This window comes from Antechinus flavipes, chromosome 3, assembly GCF_016432865.1.
Source record: "Antechinus flavipes isolate AdamAnt ecotype Samford, QLD, Australia chromosome 3, AdamAnt_v2, whole genome shotgun sequence".
Lineage (NCBI taxonomy): Eukaryota > Metazoa > Chordata > Mammalia > Dasyuromorphia > Dasyuridae > Antechinus > Antechinus flavipes.
The window spans coordinates 418,247,252-418,265,737 of record NC_067400.1 but is presented as its reverse complement, the minus strand read 5'-3'; the positions used below and the strand labels follow the sequence as shown (position 1 = coordinate 418,265,737).

The following is an 18,486-nucleotide window of genomic DNA, read 5'->3' as shown; positions in this document are numbered from 1 at the left end:
ATCATATATATTGTATAAATATAAATTATAACTTATTAATTTGTAAACTGTGGAAGGTGGATTTGATTTCTGAGGTCCTTGCCAACCCAATGTAGATACGTCCATGCAGAGCATCCTTAATGATAATAAAACAGTCAGTTTTACTAAAATAATTTTCTTAGTAGTTCGCATCTTCACAATTATACAAATGGGAAGAATAGAAAATATATTTTCTTACTTTGCTTTATTTCCTTTTTTTACCTCAAAAAGTATTGATTCAGTTGAACTGAATAAAACTTTAAAGGCTCTCAATCAAGGTGTCTCTCACATTTATATTAAAATCTTAGAGGATTTTATGACATCTGTGGTCATAAAGAAATTTCACTGAGATGCAAATGGAATTCCAGTTGTTTTTTGATGGCAAGATGTTATAAAAGTTATCACATTTAGAAATGACATTATATTTATTGAATCACCCTCAGCCTTTATCCTCCCACACAATACTACAAAGTGTCTTCAGTGAAACTCATACTCATTTGAAAGAGATAAGTCTATGCACATTGTAAAAAACAAAATGGTTGAAAAATTCATATTGTCCAGATTATGATATGTAGTTGGATGGGAAGTCCTCTGAGTTATTCTGTCTAATAGGTGCTTCTGAACTGGGGCTCAGATTTTAATGGGAGGAAATCAGGCTATATCACATTTGGAAAAGATTAAGAAGACCCCAAAGTACTTGCTATTACATAAAGACATTTTTTGACTCCCCTCAAATTTATCCTAAGTGTTTGTGTTCCTAGTGAATACTCTGTACCATGGATTTATGCAACCAGATAAGGAAAAGAATTCATCTTGTAGAGAAAGTAGCTGGTTTTAATAATACAGAGGTACCTCTGACCTATTTAAATAATGACATGAAGTTTTCTTGCGTCTTTATGGGCTCTTTAAGTAATACTTCCTGAAATAAATAGGCAAGAATTGCACAGGATTAGAAGTCCTAGAAGAAATATACTATTATCAGTGAAGGAAAAATTTATATTGATAAAGCCATAAATCATTGAAGTTTTAAAGCACACATTTCATACTTTAAAGTAAAATAAAATTATGAATATTGGCAAAATGTTTTATACCCAGCATTACTTTTCATATTACATCAATCATCAAGTTTTTATGTATCATCAGTTAGGAAATGCTGCATTGTGCTTTCTAGATGGTATGCTACCATTAATCCATCTTGCTTGGGACATCACAAACAAAAGTCTTGGCCATTTAAATGCTGCTTTTTTTCAACATATTCTAATACCGAATTCAGATTCTTTTATATACTGTATTTTCTCCTCTCTCTAATCTGGGATTGTTACACACATGCACATACATACATACATACATAGAGAAAGAGAAAGAGACACAGAGAAACAGAGACAGAGACAGAGAAAGAGACAGAGAGAGATGAAATTTACTTTATATGATTCTTAAGTCAAATGTTGTCTCTCAAGAATGAGCATGTCTTAATAGCAAATAATTTAATTAGAAAATAATTATAGACTTCCAGCCAAGATGGCAGAGAGGACACACACATCTATCTAAGTTCTTTCTTGCCCTCAGAATACTTTTTTTCATTAAAGGCCTCGGAATTAGTGCATGACTGAAAAAACCCACAATACATTACCAACAGAAGATATCCTCAAAATTTACCAGAAAAAGTGTGTCTTTGCTCCCTGGCGGGGACAATTAGATCACGCAAAGACTGAAGGCAGGCAGTGAGAGTACAGAAGGCAACTCACGCTGAGAAGACCTGAAGGGGGTGGGGTGTGATCTCAGCCTTGTACCATACCATACCATACCATACCATACCATAATATGAGCTACTCTGCCCTGGCAGCAAGTCAGTAGATCAGCAGAGAAGCTAAAAGCACAGGGGGTAAAGACTATATCCCTGAAAAGCTAGGTTCTCTCAGGGCCTGGCCATACCCACCCACAGTGTCTCAGCACCCTCTCAAAGTCTCAGAGCACAGACACAGTGCAGCCATTGCTGTCCTGCTAGTGCCCCACTGCTGCCTCCTGCAGTCTGTAGAGGAATCTTGGTAATAACATATGGCCCCAAAAAGCCATATGTTATTTGCTTTTTTGTTTGTTAGTTTGTTTTCTTTGATTCTTCTTTAACAAAATGAGCAAAAAAATTAAAGTGAGTGCTAACTATAGATAGCTTCTATGCAGATAGAGAGCAGACTTCAAACCCTGAGAAGACTAAAAAGAGATTGTCTCTAGATGAATATCCAAAGAGGAATATGATCTGGTCCCCACAACACAGGGCTTTTATAAAAGAAATTTAAAAGGCTGTCACAAGAGAGCTAGAAGAAAAATGGGGAAAGGAAAGGGAAGCTTGGCAAGAGGGTCTGGATAAGTCATCCCACTTATTTAAAGATAGAGTGGACAAAGAATTCAAATCCTTGAAAAACAGAATTGGTGAATTGGAAAAGGTAAACAACTTCAAGGAAAACAGAATGAGTGAATTGGAAAAAGAAAATAGCTCTCTAAAAAATAAAATTGGTGAAATGGAAAAAAAATTCTATAAAACAAAACAACTCATTTAAAAACTCATTTGGACAATTAGAAAAAGAAATTTTAAAAAGTGAGTGAAAAAAATAATTAATTAAAAATCAGATTTGAATAAATGGAATTCAATGACTCGAGAAGACACCAAGAATCAGTCAAGCAACCCCCCTTCCAAAAAAAAGGGGAAAAAATGTCAAATACCTTTTTGGGGAAATAAGAGACCTGGAAAATAGATCTAGGAGAGATAATCTAAGAATTATTGGACTTCCTGAAAAATATGATGAAAAAAAAGAGCCTAGATACTATGTTTCAGGAAATTATCAAAGAGAACTTCCCAAATGTTATAGAAACAGAAAGTAAAATAAACATTGAAAGAATTAATCAATCACCTACTGAAAGAGACCCCAAAATCAAAACTCCAAGAAATATCGTGGCTAAATTCCAGAACTATCAGACCAAGGAAAAAATACTACAAGCAGCTAGAAAAAAACAATTCAAATACAGAGGAGCCACAATAAGGATTACTCAGGATTTAGCAGCATACACATTAAAGGATCGAAGGGCCTGGAATCTGATATTCCAAAAGGCTAAGGAACTTGGTATGCAGCCAAAAATAACTTACCTAGCCAAAATGAGCATTTTGGGAATGAAGAAGATGGACATTCAATGAAATAGGTTAATTTCATTTATTTCTGATGAAAAAAAAAACAGAACTAAACAAAAAGTTTGATCTCCAAATATAGGACTCAAGAGAAACAGAAAGGTAAAAAGAAATCTTGGAAACTATATTTCTGTTATAAATATAAATTGGTTTTACAGTTATAATGTCATATATAATATAATTTCCATGAGCGGTGGAAAGGAAATTGTACCAGAAAAGGGGTAAAGTGGGAATACTGCATCTCATGAAGAGGCAAAGAAAACCTCTTATATCTGAGGGAAAGAAGGGAGGGGGATGAACATAGTGTGTTATCTTACTTTTATCAGAATTGGCTTAAAGAGAAAAATATTAGATATATTTGATTTACACAGAAACTTCTCCCACCTCATTGAAAAGTGGAAGGGGAAAAGTGAAAAGGGAATGAGTAAATTAAGCAGAACGGAATACAGAAATTGTGAGGAAAGGGAGTAACAAAAAGAGAGGAACTCTAAGGTGGGGGGAAGGATCCTAAAAAGGGAGGACTGTGAGAAGCAGATGCTCAAAAGTTTAACACTGGGGAGGGGGTAAGAGGGAAGGAAAGGAGAAAAAGCAAAAGCAGGGGTTAACAAGATGGCAAGTAATAAAGAATTAGTAATTTTAAACACAAATGTGAATGGGGTAAATTTCTCCATAAAGCAGAAGTGGATAGCAGACTGCATTAAAAGCAAGAATCCTACAATATGTTGTTTACAGTAAACACAATTGAAGCAGGGTAATACATAGAGAGTAAAGGTAAAAGGCTGGAGCAGAATCTACTATGCTTCAGGTAAAGTAAAAAAAAAAAACAAGGGTAGCCATCCTGATCTCAGATCAAGCAAAAGCAAAAATTGATCTAATTAAAAGAGAAAAGGGAGGGCACTATATCTTGCTAAAGGGTATCATAGATAATGAAGTAATATCAATAGTAAACATATATGCACTAAGTGGTGCAGCATCTAAATTCTTAAAAGAGAAATTAAGAGAGCTACAAGAAGAAATAAACAGCAAAAACTAAAATAGTGGGAGATCTCAATCTTGCACTCTCAGAATTAAATAAATCAAACCACAAAATAAATAAGAAAGAAGTCAAAGAGATGAATAGAATACTAGAAAAGTTAGATACGATAGATCTTTGGAGAAAACTAAATAGAGACAGAAAGGAGTAAGTACATTTTCTTCTCAGCAGCTCATAGAACCTATACAAAAATTGGCCATATATTAGGACATTAAAAACCTATGCAAATTCAAATGCAGAAAGGCAGAAAAAGTAAATGCATCCTTTTCAGATCACGATACAATGAAAATTACATTCAGTAAAAAACCAGGGGAAAATAGACCAAAAAATAATTGGAAACTAAATAATCTCATCCTAAAGAATGATTGGGTGGAACAGCAAATTATAGACATAATTAATAACTTCATCCAAGAAAATGATAATAATGAGACATCATACCAAAATGTGTGGGATGCAGCCAAAGCAGTAATAAGGGGAAATTTTATATCTCTAGAGGCCTACTTGCATAAAATAGAGAAAAAGAAGGTCAATGAATAGGGCTCGCAACTAAAAAAGGTAGAAAAGGAACAAATTAAACCCCCCAATCAAACACCACACTTGAAATTCTAAAAATAAAAGTAGAGATTAATATAATTGAAAGTAAAAAAAACTATCAAATTAATAAATAAAACTAAGAGTTAGTTTTATGGAAAAAACAACAAAATAGATAAACCTTTAGTAAATCTGATTTTTTAAAAAAGGAAAGAGGAAAAATCAAATTGTTAGTTTTAAAAATGAAAAGGGAGAACTCACCACTAATGAAGAGGAAATTAGAGCAATAATTAGGAGTTACTTTGCCCAATTTTATGTCAATAAATTCCATAACTTAAATGAAATAGAAGAATACCTTCAAAAATATAGTTTGCCCGGATTAACAGAGAAAGAAGTAAATTGGTTAAACAGTCCCATTTTAGAAAAAGAAACAGGACAAGCTATTAATCAACTCCCTAAGAAAAAATCCCCAGAACCAGATGAATTTACATATGAATTCTACCAAACAGTTAAAGAACAATTAACTCCAATGCTATATAAACTATTTGAAAAAATGGGGATTGAAGGAGGCCTACCAAATTCCTTTTATGACACAGACATGGTACTGATACCTAAACCAGGTAGGTTGAAAACAGAGAAAGAAAATTATAGACCAATCTCTCTAGTGAATATTGATGCAAAAATCTTAAGTAAGATATTAGCAAAAAGATTACAGAAAATCATCCCCAGGATAATACACCATGACCAAGCAGGATTTATACCAGGAATGCAGGACTAGTTCAATATTAGGAAAGCTATTAGCATAATAGACTATATCAATAACCAAATTAATAAAAACCATATGATCATCTCAATAAATGCAGAAAAAGCATTTGATAAAATCCAACATCCATTCCTAATAAAAACACTTAAGAGTATAGGAATAAATGGACTTTTCCTTAAAACAGTCAGGACCGTCTATTTAAAACTATCAGTAAGCATCATATGTAATGGGGATAAACTGGAACCGTTCCCAGTAAGATCAGGAGTGAAACAAGATTGCCCACTATCACCATTACTATTCAATATTGTATTAGAAATGCTAGCTTCAACGGTAAGAGTTGAGAAAGAGATTGAAGGAATTAGAGTAGGTAATGAGGAAATCAAATTATCACTCTTTGCAGATGATATGATGGTATCCTTAGAGAACCCCAGAGATTCTACTAAAAAGCTATTAGAAGTAATTCACAACTTAGCAAAGTTGCAGGATACAAAATAAATCCACATAAATCCTCAGCATTTTTATACATCACCAACAAAATCCAATAGCAAGAGATACAAAAAGAAATTCCATTCAAAATAATTGTTGATAGCATAAAATATTTGGGAATCTATCTACCAAAGGAAAGTCAGTAATTATATCAGCAAAATTATAAAACATTTTCCACACAAAGTCAGATTTAAACAATTGGAAAAATATTAGGTGCTCTTGGATAGGCTGAACAAATATAATAAAGATGACAATACTACTGAAACTAATCTATTTATTTAGTGCTATACCAATCAGACTTCCAAGAAAATATTTTAATGATCTAGAAAAAAATAACAACAAAATTCATATGGAACAATAAAAAGTCAAGAATCTCAAGGGAATTAATGAAAAATAAATCAAAAGAAGGTGGCCTAGCTATATCTGATCTAAAATTATATTTTAAAGCAGCAGTCACCAAAACCATTTAGTATTGGTAAGAAATAGATTAGTTGATCAGTGGAATAGATTAGGTTCACAAGACAGAATAGTCAACTATAGCAATCTAGTGTTTGACAAACTCAAAGATCCTAACTTTTGGGATAAGAATTCATTATTTGATAAAAACTGCTGGGATAACTGGAAATTAGTATGGCAGAAATTAGGCATGGACCCACACTTAACACCGTATACCAAAATAAGATCAAAATGGGTCCATGATCTAGGCATAAAGAATGAGATTATAAATAAATTAGAGGAACATAGGATATTTTATCTCTCAGACTTGTGGAGGAGAAAGAAATTTGTGACCAAAGATGAACTAGAGATCATTATTGATCACAAAATAGAAAATTTTGATTATATCAAATTACAAAGGTTTTATACAAACAAAATTAATGCAAACAAGATTAGAAGGGAAGCGATAAACTGGGAAAACATCTTCACAGTTAAAGATTCTGATAAAGGCCTTATTTCCAAAATATATCAAGAATTAACTCTATAAGAAATCAAGCCATTCTCCAATTGATAAATAATCAAAGGATATGCATAGACAATTTTCAGATGATGAAATTGAAACTATTTCTACTCATATGAAAGGGTGTTCCAAATCACTATTGATCAGAGAAATGCAAATTAAGACAACTCTAAGATACCACTACACACCTGTCAGATTGGCTAAGATGACAGGAAAAGATAGTGATGAATGTTGGAGTAGATGCGGAAAGACTGGGACATTGATGCATTGTTGGTGGAATTGTGAACGGATCCAACCATTCTTGAGGGTACCTGGAATTATGCCCAAAAAGTTACCAAACTGTGCATACTCTTTGATCCAGCAGTGTTACTAGTGGGCTTATATCCCAAAGAGATATAAAAGAAGGGAAAGGGACCTGTATGTGCCAAAATGTTTGTGGCAGCCCTTTTTATAGTGGCTGGAAACTGGAAAATGAATGGATGCCCATCAATTGGAGAATGGTTGGGTAAATTGTGAATGCTATGGAATATTATTGTTCTGTAAGAAATGACCAGCAGGATGAATACAGAAAGGTTTGGAGAGATTTACATGAACTGATGCTGAGTGAAATAAGCAGAACCAAGAGATCATTATACATTTTAGCAACAATACTAGAGGAGCATTAATTCTGATGGAAGTGGATCTCTTCAACAAAGAAAAGATCTAATTCAATTCCAATTGATCAATGGACAGAATCAGCTACACCCAGAAAAGGAACACTGGGAAATGAATGTGGACTACTTGCATTTTTGTTTTTCTTCCCAGGTTATTTTTACCTTCTGAATCCAATTTTTTTTGTGCAACAAGAGAACTGTACGGATCTACACACATACCTTGTATCTAGGATATTCTTTAACATGTTTAACATATATAAGATTGCCTGCCATCTAGGGGAGGGGATAGAGGGAAGGAAGGGAAAAGTTGGAACAGAAGTGAATGCAAGGGACAATGTTGTAAAAATTACCCATGCATATGTTCTGTCAATAAAAAGCTATAATTAAAAAAATAAATAAATAAAATAAAATGCTTAGTTCCCTGTTTAAAAAAAAGAAAATAATTATAGAAGCAGTGAAAAATTTTAGTGACTGTGGCAAGTGGATTGATTGATTGTTCAATTAGTTGATTATTTGGGACAGAATAATGAGTTTTCAGGAGGAAGCTAAATATTGGAGCTTAAGAGATATTGTTCTGGTGAGGTCCATGGCTGAAATACAGAAGTGTTTTGTCTTTGACAGTGAGTGGCACCATAGGAGGGAACTTTATTAACCTCTCTGGCTATAATAACACAATAGAATGATGTTCTGAATGAACAATGGCTCCTAGACCCCTGCCCTGGGCCTCACTGTACTTCATCACCTCACAACTCTTCTATAACCTGGGTGATTTTTCCATAGATGTATTACCCGAAAGTTGCATGTGCTTAAGCTCACCTGCCATTTTCCATCCCCCTCAAATAGCATTTCACAGCCTCCCTGGAGATCCTTGGCTTCTTGGCCTGGAATTCACTGCCTGGAAGAGCTCAATGTCATCTATAAACCCAGAGATGTTGCTGTGAACTCCCTCTTTCAGATCATTTGTAAAACTGTTAACTAAGACCAGTCCTGGCACAGCTCCCTGGAGGGATAAACATAGAGAATCAGCATGGGATAAGTGTAAAAAACCAGGAATGAATGAAGTAACAGGCATAGTTTGGGCAAAATCAGGGGTGAGAAGCCATGGCAGTTAGGAAAATAAGTGACAGTGAGACTAATAGGATAACATTAAACAGTGTTTTAAAGGTAAAAGGAGAGCAGACAACATCTATTGGGAAACAACAGGATAGCATAGTTATGAAATTCAGTAATGGAAGACACATTACAGTCACCTCTTGATTATTAGTTCTATAGAAGGAGACCATTGGTGTTCGTGGTATAGGATGATGGATAATAAACTAACACACAGCAGGACAGATAAGCTTTATCTTTGGGTATCAGCTATGAGGTATTGAGTTAGCAATGAGGAATTCATGCCCATCACCCTTGGCAGTAAGGATGAAGGTGGAGATGGGGAAAAGGTGAGGCAGAAAGAGCTTAGACAGAGTCCAAAGGTGGACATAGGGCCTAGCTTAGCTGCTTTGTACCTATTTTTCCACAGGAAACCACTTACTCTCTGTGTGCCTCAGTTTCCTAAATATATAAAGTGAGTTTCATTCCATTATCCCTAAAGCCTTTTTCAACTCAATATTTTATGATTTTGTGGGGCTGCAGAATAACCAGAAGAAGTTAGGATCAAAGAAGGGGAGGTAGGGATATAGGGAGGGCTAGGAGTGGGGAGATAACTTAAATTGTATATAGTTAATTTGAGTGCAATAATACGAATTTAGACCATATTATATTTAAAGGCAATGAAGAAGTAATTGTGACAATAAATTTTGGATTAAATGAAAGGGGAAAAATATAATCTGAAGAACTGACTGATGAAAAGGTTAAGCTAGAAGATAATTAGGGTTCTGGAAATTCTCAGGGAAAAGAATTGAAAGATTTGGCACTTGCCTAGATGTATAGGGAAAAGAAGAAAAGGGCATAGAAAGATACCAGGATTGACAGAAAGGGAGGAGAAAAGATTTGAAGAAGTAATAATCGCAGCTTCACTTTATACTTAAAATCCTGGAGTTAGAAATCCAAGAAAAGCTGTTAGATGATGATGATGAACATACTGCCTTAGAACAAGGTGCCCTTTACTTCTGAGTGATTTGGAAGTAGCTAGAATGATGATAGTTCTTAATTTGTCAGTGATATCAACTCTATCTCTTGCTTCTCCTCACCCTGGCTAAAAGTATTCTCTCCTTCCTCAAATTTTCCTAAAGTAATATGCCTGCTTTTCTTCTTTGTCCCCATTATTTTCTATGTGTGTACTACCACAGAAAGTAAACGTCCAAAGAGCAAGGAGTAGGTCGTTAAAAAAAAAATCTTTGTTCATATCAGGGGTTTGGCACAGTGCCATGCATATAATTATTGAACTTTATTTAATGATTTTGGGGTCATTTTACAATGATGCCCATTTACAATTAAGTCAGAAATATTTAATGAATGCCTGCTTATGATGAAACAAAAAAAGATTTAAAAAAAACATGGTTCCTTACATACAGGAATTTATAGTCTAATTGAGAACACACACACACACACACACACACACACACACACACACACACGATGAAGAAAGTATTTTGCCGGTTTCTTGTTCAGTCACATCTGACTCTTCATCACTCCACTTGGAATTTTCTTGGCAAAGATAATGGAGTGATTTGCCATTTCTTTTTCCAGATCATTTTACAGATGAGGAAACAGAGGCAAACAGGGTTAAGTGACTTGCCCAGAAAACATTTAGAGAAATGAAAATCAGTGAAACAGAAACTAACAATATACATTCTGAAAAATTTCTGAGTAGGGAAATGAACAGACTCACAATGGATCAATAGTGGAAGATCCTGGAGAATCTGAACTTGTATCTATATTCTTAAGGTGGTAAAAAAAATATATGGATTATCAGAGAAGGAAGAGCATTTCATATATATTACATATAGATAGAGATATAGATATATATGCATGAAATCTGAATGTGTTAAGAATAAGCCAGTAGATTTCAAAACAATTTACAGAAGGCGAAGGTTTAAAATGGCATATGAACAAGCAAAAGCTTAAAATGTAGACAAAAATCTGTATATATGTATATATAAAGGATATAGAGACACTACAGGACACTATTAAATAAGAAAAATTAAATTAACCATATTAAATTGAATTTGAAATTCAACCTTGTCAGTTGAACCTTAAACCTTAAAATATCATTCTGATGAAGAAAATTTTCTATGTATCCAATTGTATCCTTTAAGAAGCAATTTATTATTTAAATTCATGGTAACTTCTTTCAAAGTATATGATTGTGATCGTTGATTTTCCCAGGATCTCAGGGATGCAAAAGGATACAAATACCATCCTTTGTACATCAGCACAGTAATTTATGGTTAGGAGCCAGACACAGAATTACTGTACCATAATCTGAGATGGCTATCTGTGATGGCTAGAGAAGGTGGTGCCTTTGGGTATGAGCTTGCACCATAGTTCTTAGTATTAGCGGATAAGAGGAAGACTACATGGGGAGCTTTCTCTCTTCTGATTTGCTTATCATTCTATCATAAGATTTTTATCTGACACTGCATTATTAATAACAGTGAACCTTAAAAATGGAATCATTTAAAGTGAGAGATGAGAAAGGCTTGATGAGCAAGGATTGATTAGATTCCTTCTGGATTTGAAGTTAACAAAGACTCTGTTGGTTTAATACTCAGGGAACTGAGAGGATTAAACAGTAACAAATATAAAATTGAAAGATTGAAAAAAAATGAAGTTAACAGGGAAATAAATAATAGTATATATGCATATATATATCCTTAATATTAGCAAATCAGGTTAATCTTAAAATGAATTAAGTTACAAATTTAATGAAGAAGCTGATGTGTATGTGAAGAAACTATTGGAAATATGATATCACTCAACATTTGTACACATAATATAAACACATGTGCATGTTATGTACATACTCACAAGTATGCTTATGTATGTGCATGTACATGTACATGTGTGTAACCTAAGGGTTCAGATGCAATGTTAATGAAACTTTGCATCTTACCCCAAAACTTTGGTTACCATGCTCTGGACAGTATATTGTAAATAAATATTTCATTGGTGAATTGTTGAAGATGTGGTATATGACTGCAAAGGAGGTAACTCATAGTATAGTTGAGGAAAGAAGATTAACCATTCTCTCCCCTAATTGTCAGATAAGCATAAGCTCTAGGTTTATAGAGGTATGCTTCAATATAATGTATTTTTTCTGGACAGGTAAGTTGTCTTAGATAATTATCATGAGGAGATGTGGTAGAAGGAAGCAACATCATTTTTTTGTTAACCTTAAAATATCATTCTGATGAAGAAAAATGACTAGGAAGGTGATAAAATATGGATTAAGAATGTTGCAAAAAGTAGAATGCATTTTGCAAAAAGCTTTATGATGTTGAGAATGTCCAGTATACATCTGGGTTAAAAATTAGATAATTTAGTCTTCAAAGCATATTTTAGTTGTCAACATTTTCTTTTACATTTGGCACTCCTTCCTCATTATCTGTTTTTTTATCCTTATCTTCTCTTTCTCTAAATATTACCCCATGCAGGAAATTTTCCTGATTATTCTAGCCCAAAGAGTTCTCTTTCACCTTTAAACTCTTGTAATAATAATAATTAGAGCAGCTGGGTGGAACTGTGGATAAAGCATTAGGCCTGAAGTTATGACCTGTTAAAGATCATGCCTAAGTGTGAAGGGGCAGGTCTATTCTCCCAAAGCCCCCATAGCTGTGAATTATAACACACTTGAAGGAATTGCAAATTAGCCTTTACTAACACAGATGTTGCTTGTGGATTGGGAATGAAATAAATCTGAGAAAGAGAATGCAATTGCCTTTCAGTCTCCTTATATTGTTATCATCCTCTAACACGAAGAGATATATTCTGCTGGTCAGAATTAGATCTCCAGCAGCCACTAGCAGGTTGTGCCCATAACAATGACCTGAGTTCAAATTTGGCCTTACATACTCATTAGCTGTGTGAACTTGGGAAGTTACTTAACCCTGTTTGTTTCAGCTTTCTCTTCTATGAAATGAGCTGGAAAAGGAAATGCCAAACCACTCCAAATCCTTTGCCAAGAATTTGGATCTCAAAGAGTTGGTTGCATCTGAAACAGTTAACAATATCACTGCTTATTTAGCACAAAGTGAAATACATACTTGACATTTATGGATTTGATTCAATTTGAGAAATATTTATTATGCATCTAGGAGCAAAGTCTCTCTGAATTGTTTTTCATGTCCCCTAAGAGTACATGTCTAACTAATTAATAAGATGTTGTTCTCACTCTGATGTTGTAGAAAGAATAATAATTCCAGAATCAGAGGACCTGGAGTAAAATCCCATTTGTGATATTTGCTATCTGTACCATCTTTAGGAAATCATTCAGCCTCTCTGGATCTCAGACTCTTCATCCATAAAATGAGAGGGTTGAACTCAAGGACTTTCAGGTCCCTTTCAGATCTAAATTGATGATCCTATGCTTTTCTCTCTTTAAACTCCGACCCTTGGAAATCTCACCTATTTCTGCAGCTGTAAAAGATTCCCAAATCCAGATTCCCATTCTTCTTCCTTTATTTCTCTACTTGCAACTAACTGGTGGCTGGACTTTACCACCTGCATAGAAGCTATCACCTTTTCCCCAAGCCCTGTCTTTTCTCATTTTTGAGCAGACAGCCTGGGTGTGCCATAGGTATCCACTCAATGTCTGGGGAGTGGTATTTAAGGAGCACTAGATCCTCTGGTTTGAGGGCTTGCCAAGGCCTTTTCAGGGCTGCTCATTCATCTTTGGTATCTACATGCCTTTCAGCTTATGGCTCCAAGAAGCTGTAATATGCACATCACATCCAGTAAACTTTCTCGGGAATGGGTTAAACTAGGCTGAGGGTTAACTGATAGACCTCAAACTGGTTGATGGGTTAGGGGGATGTCTACTCCAAGCATGAGAAGACTTCCCCAACAGAATGATAAGATGAGAATAATTTATTTCAATAGACCATGAAGATGGCTGAAGCAGGACACTTAGAGCTTGGTCAGACAATAAAGCCATCAAGGTTATCCATTGCATCCAAGGCCATCACTCCTTTTCTTATCATTGGGTAGGTTTCCATGATTCTAGAAAAGAAAGTGAAATTCTATGCCTTTGTGTAATTCTGTCTGACTTAAATCTAATTCATCTACAAGTCAAGATTTCACTTATCATAGACAAGTCTTCTTGGAAAACAAAGAATCAGCAATAACAAACTCATTGTCTAGAGACCTTTCAAAAGGAAATTTTCTTGAATATTAGGAAGATCTTATATAAACAGATTTATATAGGACAGGACAAGAATTGCACAAAATATGAGGAATGGATGGGTTTCTTTTTGGTGTGCTCTGGTGGAAGTACCATCACCGAGGAGAGTGCAGATCCACCAGTCTCAGAATATTTATAAAATGTTATTGATGAAATGTATGGTGTACCTTCCAAAAATTTATAGCAGAGTGAAAGGAAATCAATGGCATTGTTTTTCTCTCTTTCTTCCTTTCCTTACCCTGTAGTCTACAGGGAGCTCTATGACATTTCTGCTCTAACTTATTGAATCTGCACCTTTCACTGCTAGCTTACGCAGTCTAGGGGCTGGCGTTTAGGTGGTTTTTATTCTGTAATGTCAAGGTGAAAAAGCTCAGTAATGCTTCGGCTTGGGACCAGGAGGAGGGAATCTCAAAGGGATGGTTTTGGTTAGCATGTCTGGGAGCCGGCTGCAGACCGATTTTTCCACATCTCAAGACTTCTTGGACTTGTTAAAGCTGCTCCTCTGAATTTCCTCAACTTCAGCTGCCTTCTTTCTTGTCAGAGGGTGGAGGGTAAGAGCAATGAGAGGTGTAGAGGAGGTCTAGGGGAGAACTTGGCCAGTGCCAGGTCCTGAGGTTCCAGGCCAGGGTCATAGCTGCTGCCAGAGGGTAGGTGGTGCTGTTGCTGTGATTGTAGCTTCCTCATTGGAGCGGGTAAGAGAGGCGGAATGTTTAACTCTTTGACATGAAGCGGAAGCGTGGGAGAGTCACCGCACTTGCACCGCCTGCCTAGAACTCCCGCCGCCTCGGACCCTCCGCTTGAGCTCGCGTTAGCCAGCTGCCTGCTGCTCGCTCCTAGCCGGGTTCGCCCCGCTCCTGGAGCCGAGTTTCTTGAGGCTAAGTCCAGAGGGGGAGGCAGGTAAGCAGCGTGTGGGATGGAGGGAAGAGACGAGAGGGGTCCTGCCCAATGTCCTCAGCTTCTAGGCAGAGGCACCAGTGATCACTGTTTGCTTGCAAGGGGGATTGATCCTGTTACTGACACTATTTCCCAGGCCAGAGGCGCGCGTCGGACCGCTCTGTTCTAGGCCTCGGTCGGGACTGTAGCATGCGCCTAGGCTGTCGGGGACTGGAGGCCAGAGGGGGCCTCTCCAAAGAGTGGGTGCGGGGGTAGGGGAGAGAATAAGGCTCCGGAGTTCTCGGCTGCGGGTGCCAGTCCACTTGGCAGCTGCGAAAGGGAACTTCCCGGACTGGGGCCAGACCTTGGGAATCGAGTGGAGAGCTCAAGAAAGAAAAGGGGAATCAGGGGAACTCCCGACGCAACTTTGATTACTGGGGAGTTCAATGTCCGGACGCCGGCCTTGACTTTGGCTCAGGACGGGCAAAGTTTCCTGATGTGAAGTGCAAATTTCGCCTTCTCTTCTGGAGAGGTAACGCAAGCCAAGAATGAGTTACACTTTCAGTTTTTTCCATCCTTTAAAGCACTTTCCAGAAGTCCCCCAGCACTTAACAGAGCATGTGAATTCGCGGGTGTGACTGGAGGAAGCTTCCAACTTTCTTGCATATTCTACAGTTTTTCTCTCTTCTCTTCTGCTTCCCTTCTGCCGGCATTCTAGCCCTACTCTCCCTGGCTCCAGTCCTTACCGCTTTGGGGAGGTACCGGGCTTTTCTTCTTTATGAACCTAACTCACAGAAAGAATTTTGGAAAGAGTACGTTTATCTAAAGCAAAAGAAACATAACAAAACAAATGAACAAAAAGGACTTTGTAGTTTGTCGTTGGTTTAGTTTTGTTCAGGCAACTTTGTGCCTGTCAAATTGGGGCAGCATGTCCTCTAACTGAAAACTATAGGGCACTTACTTGCCCTTCATAATCCTGTAAGAGTAGGTGCATTAAATAATTGTAGATTACTGCAAAATTAGGACGATAAAAAGGAACTTTGCCCTCTTCCTCTGATCTTAAACAATTATACAAAGGAAAACTTTTTTTTTTTTTGATGTCTTCTCCATATCCCAAATCTTGAGGTTTCTTTTCAAGTTTCAGAAATGAAGCAATATTGGGGTCATACTGATCTTTGGGATTGAGTCTGGTGTTTTCATATCAAGTGAATTCATGTACGTAATACTTTTTCTGAAAACCTAAACTACATGGGATTCTGTATCTAACTGATCTTTCATCTTTTGTAAAACTTAATAGATATTTTGATAACAAGAATTGCCCTCAGAAAATAAAGTTATTGTCAATAAATTGTTGGGCTTAAGAAGTGTTTATGAAATATTTTGGCATTCTCTTCATGTAAGTCCAATATAGTTATTTTTATTACTGTTGTTTTTAGTAATATGAAACTGACAAGAAGTTTGGACCATTCCAAAAATGTGGCAATAATTAACTTCCATGTTTTGTGTAGTTTTGTGTATTGTTGGGATTTTCCATGAACTGTTTTCTCTATTAAAACCTAAGTTTATTTTAATGATCTTGATGATTTCAAAATCTCTAAATTCAAACCCCTCCCCTGGCCTTATTTGAAATACTCTAGAAACAGACAATAAAGGCATTGGGGATTGGTTGATTTTATTTTCCCCTGTGCAGCAGGTCCATTTGAGGAAATTTCATTCCTTTTTAATTTTCAAAGACAAAAGAGATGACTGCATTATAATTATAGCACTGGTCCCTTGTAGAACCTTTGTTCTAAACTCATATTTCACTAGTGAGAGATTTTACAGAATCATGGAATTTTCTCTAATTTGGAAGGTAGCTTAGAAATCATGGACTCCAAACCCTTCATTTTAGAGATGAATCCCAGAAACTTGAAGCAACTTGCCGAGGGTCATGGAAGTAGATGGGGGCATCTTTAGGTGTGATGACTTTTGTTTCTCTATCCAGACTATTTTGCATAAACTCTATTGCAACTCTGTAAATTAATATGTATTAAAGTCATATGTATGAAGTTTCTTTAACCTTTTGCAGTGTAACTTTCTTAAGGTGAATGTGTTACTTTTTTAACCAGAGAAAGGAGAATTGGTATTTAGCTCCTCAATTTTGGCAAACCTGCATATTTTCTTGAATGGATGGTAACGTAATTAAACAACAAAGAGTCCTCTTTATCAGTAAAGCAACTAGTAATTAACTTACTTTCCCCTACCATTGAAGGGAGTGTCAGGATATCTTAAAGCCTGAGAGCAATATCTAAATATTAAGTACAAAAATTTGGGTCTAAAAATGGATGGTCAGAGATCTTGGGAACCAAGGAACCTTCTTGCCAAATAAGGAAACTTGGCAAATAGTCTTGTGTATTTTAAGTTAGCACAAGAGTGAGTGCTATTGGCAATATATTGGCAGTGTGCTTATCTGGAATGAGCAGAGAAACTGACTTTGACAGGGTTATGAAATTTTAAACTGAAGTAATCAGGGGTGTGGGATGAACAATCTAATTATCAGAGAAAGCACTTGAGAAATTAGAATGGGGATAACAGGAAGAGAAACCAGAAGGAAAGCTATTATGGTATTCAGTGCAACTAGGTAGAACAGTGGATAGAGCTCTAAACCTGGAGTCAGGAAAACTCGTCTATTCTGAGTTCAAATCTGACCTCAGCTAGTGTTCAGGAAATCCTGTTTGCCTTAGTTTCCTCATCTGTAAAATAAGCTGGAGAAGGAAAGGCAAACCATTTTAGTATCTTTGCTAAGAAAACCTCAAAAGGGGTTACAAAGAGTCAGTCACAACTGAACAACAAAAGAACGGTGAGTGCAAAAGTGAAGCAGACTTTTGATTCTAAATGAAGTTATCTAATGAGATTGTGAATCCAGATAATGAAGTCAAAGAAGAATCACAAATTTTAATGGAGATAACTATACAAACACTCCTAAAATCCTTAGAACAAAATAATTGAATGTTGAGCACCTGGAATTAAAGGTAATAATTTAGATCATCTGCTTTGCATTTTTTCCCAATCAATAGTTTAACAATCATTTTTCTATTGATCCAAGGGATCAAAGCCAATCTTAGTCTGGTTTGGGTAGGTGTTTTGGGAAAGTGCCTTTTTTTTTTTTGAGGTATGGGCCCCTCTTCAACTGTCTTCCAGATCTCACATACTGGTGTTAGTGGAAAAATTCAATCTATACACCCTTCATATTTATCTGCAGTGACTAGAAAGCCATACCTGCTTTGGGAGGAAAGTTATGAAAATCTGACGTTTAGGTGGATTTTCTTAATATTTGGAATCTTTTGCCTCAGCTTTTCCTAGCACAACTGCTTGCTATAACAGCAGGTTAGGAATAAAAACCAGAATTGAGATACTTTCAGATGAGGAAATTCTCTCTACTAATGAAGATCAACACCTTCTTTGCAATTTATAGTATAAGAAATTTGGCTAGAGCTCCAAGAGGTGGTGATTTACTCGCCATCATAGCCAGTATATGTCAGAGACTTGTTGGATCAATAGCTGAATAATCTTAAAGAGTTTTATGGGGTAAAGTGTTTACAACTTTTCTAACAACCAGAGTTGAACTTGAGATTGATGGCAAATCAATCCAAGTATTTAGGAAAGTATGAAACCGA

At 36.1% G+C, this 18,486-nt stretch overlaps 1 protein-coding gene across 3 annotated transcripts in view; it reads left to right on the top strand.

Annotated features, from left to right (window-relative positions):
• The first annotated feature begins 14,698 nt into the window (after window positions 1-14,698).
• MAP3K20 (mitogen-activated protein kinase kinase kinase 20) overlaps window positions 14,699-18,486 on the top strand; it is a 214,700-nt gene continuing 210,912 nt past the window's right edge. Inside the window, exon 1 of one of the 3 annotated variants that reach the window (XM_051991086.1) lies at window positions 14,699-14,854. The gene's annotated coding sequence lies outside the window, so the exon portion shown is untranslated. Of the gene's footprint in view, window positions 14,855-15,179; window positions 15,363-18,486 lie in introns of those variants that run through there. The other 2 variants (XM_051991084.1, XM_051991085.1) reach the window with 2 other exon arrangements.